Consider the following 4,504-nt stretch of genomic DNA (forward strand, 5'->3'; position numbering starts at 1 on the left):
ATCAGCTGGGCGAATGACTCACGAGGTAAACCTTCTCTCGCTACTCGCCAAATAGATTTCGAGCAGAACGTAAATTTTGGACTAGTGAATTGTTTGTTATTTGAGAAAAATGATTTAATCTGAGCAAAGAATATGTGACTGATAAGGTAAGTCAATAATTACTAGAATGGTCAATATGATCGTTGATGATGATGAGGAGGAGAAAAAGAAGAAAAAGAAGAAGAGGAAGCAGAGGAAAAAGAAGAAAAGAAGTAAAGGAAGAAGAAGAGGAAAAGGATGATAATGATAATGAATAATAATGATAATGAATAATAATGATAATGAATAATAATGATAATGGATAATAATGATAATGAATAATAATGATAATGAATAATAATGATAATGGATAATAATGATAATGAATAATAATGATAATGATAACAATGATAATAACAATAACAATAATAATAATATTAATGCTCATAACAATAATGGTAATAAACATAATTGAATAATAACAGTGATAATAACAACGATAATAATGATAATAATAATAATAATAATAATAATAATAATAATGATAATAATGATGATAATAATAATAATAATTAAATAACGATATGCTATACACATCCGCTCTCAAAATTAGTAAAACCAAATCACTTAAGAAAATACCCTCCCCCCCAAAAAATGTGCCGAGGGCCTATCTCTGTATTATTTCGTCTTGCCATCACAAACATCTGAAATGCATCTATTGGAAATTTTTTTTTATCACATAAGTCTAAGTAGATATCGACTGATGTCTACTTGTAGCCTGCAATTACATGTCATATTGGTACTCCACTTATTTCTACTCCATTTAAGTGACAATTCGGAGAGGCTCAATCTCTCTTAAATTCATTTTTACTGAGGAGTTTATATTTTCTATGTGGCACAACTCATGCAAATATATTCTATGGTACTGAGGAGTTGATTTATCTTTTCTATGAAGTATATCTCTCGGAAATATGTTACGGTACTGAGGAATTGAATTATCTTTTTTCTATGTGGTATATCTCATGCAAAAATATGTCACCGCCTAAGCCTTTATGCTTGAAAACCCTGAACCAGACCGTAGAGTTTGGCCAAAAATTATTAGGCCAAATTCTGTGTCCGCAAATGCAGTTCTCGGGGGACTTTCCGCGCACGCTCAGTTCTTTTTCAAATCATCTTCCGCGCATAAATTTCTTATGACCTTTCCGCGCACTTGTGTCATCATCCGTCCGCAGATCTGGCCGCGCAAATGTAGACAAAATGATGTTTTCCGCGCATGAAAAATGTAATATTTCCCGCGCAAGGAAAATTACAATCTGGCCCCTAAATGAAATCTTTTGCATTTCCCATAAACCGAGAGACAAAAACAACAACAACAACAGCAACAACAACAACAACAAATAAATAAAAGGATTTTCAACAAGTGATGGAAAAACCGGTTAGGGACAGCGTATCAGGTTGCCTCTTATGACGTCATAAAATCCAGTACTTTGCGAAAGTTTTTTTTCTTTTTGTCTTTTTCTCTCTTCTTCTTTTCTTTTTCTTTTATTTCTTCTTTTCTTTTTCTTTTATTTCTTCTTTTCTTTATTTTCATTTCTCTTTGTCTCTTTTCTTTCTGTTTTATTTCCTATTTTTCCTCCTTTTTGTGTTTCTTTCTCCTTCTTTTTTCTTTTTCTTTTTTATCCTGACAAAGAGGGTCCGTAGAGTCCAGGCGGATTAAGGCTTGACCGTCCCTGCAAGTGACAGAAACGCCCTGGTCTCCGTGGGCGCCGGACGTGTGCCTGACGCTGCATTAATGTTTTCATTTTCTTTGTGACTGCGGCGCCTTCCGCGTCCTCCTCCTTTCGCGATGTTTATTTACGGTGCTCGCTTTTAAGCAGCTCTTGAATGACATTTTATATATGTATATAAACACACACACGCACATGTACATATGTGTGTCTGTGTTTGTGTGTGTGTGTGTGTGTGCGTGTTTGTGTATATGTGTATGTGTGTGTGAATACTTATACACACACACACACACACACACACACACACACACACACACACACACACACACACACACACACACACACACATATATATATATATATATATATATATATATATATATATATATATATATACATATACATATACATGCATACCTACCTATCTTTACACGTATATATATATTTATATAGTCTAAACAATAGAATATGAGTAATTGTGATATATCTTTAGTATGATACGATGTACTTGGAATATTAGGAAGCGTGTGACTGCTACATAATATAGTATATTTTATTCTGGCAATTTGCACTTAAGTGAAAAATAAATTAAACTGCTATTTACACCTTATTTCCCCTTTTATTTCTACGGGAAATGTTAAGAAAAAATATCTTCACTTTATCTCCCTTTCGTGCTGTCCAAACAAGATCCCATCCATTATTTCGTTTTAAACCCGGAACTTGACCTATCTTCTTGTCTTAATATCTCTTCCATCCCCCCCCCCCCAAAGTAGTATTGACCTCTCCTCGTGAACGTAAACTGAACCTCTCCATGTTTACGTTCACTCGCGGCGCCTCGAAGCAAGAGTGAAGCGAGGGAGGCGAGGTATGGTATGAAGTGTCATTATCTCCAATTATCCTGACCTGCGGTTTGGGCGGCGTCGTGGCGGAAGAGCAGGCGCCTCAGTACTGTGGCCAAGGTCTGTGAGCTTTGCTTGTGACCCCTTTCGTCTGTCGGGGAAGGTCAGGCCGCGGCGCCGAGGGGGACGCAGCGCTCGCGGCACGGAAAGTGGGGGTGCTTTTTTTCAATGATTTCCCAGCTTCTTTGTTTTCACTTTATATCATGATGGTGAAGGGAATAAATAAGACAAATATTCAACATGATTTTCCAGCTTCCATGATGAAGGGAATAGATAAGATGATTTTTTAAAAATGATTTTCCAGCTTCGATGTTTGCGGTGTACGTCATAATGATGAAGGGAATAAATAGAACCAACATGATATCGACAAATCAGAGAATAAACAAAAGGATCATATCTTTATAGTGGCGACTTTTCCCACTTTATCCTTCCCTTCCTTCTAGCATCTACCACCTCCCCCCCCACCACCACCAATTAATGTCCTCGCGTTGTTGCAGACGTTGTATGTGGCACGATTGCAGAGTCGGAACTAAAAGATTATAAGCAGGGGTATGGGAGGGGAGGGGCATGAGGTTTATACAGGGGGGGGGGGGGGTGGAACGCGCCAGGCAGAGAACAAAAGCGCGGACAGGACGTAGTGTCGCCTCCTGCGTCTTCCCAGATTTTAAATTCATAGGCCTAGTCCTCTTGATATTCGGTTTTAGTGTCTTGAGCAACTTGTGGATACGGAGACGGCGTGCCTTTTCTCTGCCAGACTCCAGAAGGTCAAGAAAGAGGTGCCAGATCCCGCAGTCATCCTCCTGCATCCGTCTCCGCGTGGGATCCGCCTAGATGCCCCTGAGGCGTGACGTCATCCTTCCCGCGTCGAGGATGACAGACGCCCTTCCTTCTTGCGCGTCACGCGAGGCACATCCTCCACGTGGCGAGGAGGTCGGTGCAAATACTCAGGGAATTTGTGGCCTTCAGTAACAAAAATGATGATAATGATACTCTATAATGATCAGTCCATTAATGGGAGCTAACGGGGGCGGGGGTGGGGTGGGGGGGTGGGGGGGCGTAGCCGCATCCATCCGTCGCGGCCATTAACGAGTGTCCCTTATGACGAGCCTCCAGGCGAGGCCTCGGGCTGCCTCTGGCTCCCCGCGGCAGATCTGGCGACTCTCCCGAATCACGACTTCCTCAGTTGTCCCACGGGGTTCAGCCACCGGGGTTGCTTCGAACCTGGTGGGTAGGATCGCCCTGGGAGAAACGAGTATCAGCAGCTCTGCCCAGTAACCATTCCAGGCAAGTGTTAAAGAGTGTTGGTGCAAGAACACAGTCCTGCCTCTCAGGTAAGAAGCTAGACAGTTTGCAGCACTTTCGGAACCAATATACAGGCCTGCTATCAAACCCAGTGATAAGTCATAAGGTTTGCAAGAGATTCACGATACACCAAGTTAAATGTCTTCTTGAGGTCAATAGAGGCTGCAAGCAACCCACGACCGAGCTGCGGCGATCCACAATGACTCAGAACTCCAGGGTATGGTCGACTGTAGACGCCAGGAGTGGATCCAGATTGCTCCGGTCTCTGCTGCCTGAAGGCCTTGTCACACTAGCACTTTTTCCGTCAACGTTTACGATTTCGTCTGAATCTGAGGCTCTCCGCAAGTATCGTTTGCAAACGGAACGCCTCCCAGACGAAGATGGTTGCGACCGTTTCCGTCTGACTAATTTCCGTCTTGATCTTGTGCTACGAAGGATCTATACAGATAGAATTTTTTCTGATAAATCAGATAGAATGAGTAAATGTAAACATGAGCTATTTTAGACCATTCGTATATAAAATATACATCATCATGATTATGATTAATAGCGTAATAT

The sequence above is a fragment of the Penaeus vannamei genome, chromosome 15, assembly GCF_042767895.1.
Source record: "Penaeus vannamei isolate JL-2024 chromosome 15, ASM4276789v1, whole genome shotgun sequence".
NCBI lineage: Eukaryota > Metazoa > Arthropoda > Malacostraca > Decapoda > Penaeidae > Penaeus > Penaeus vannamei.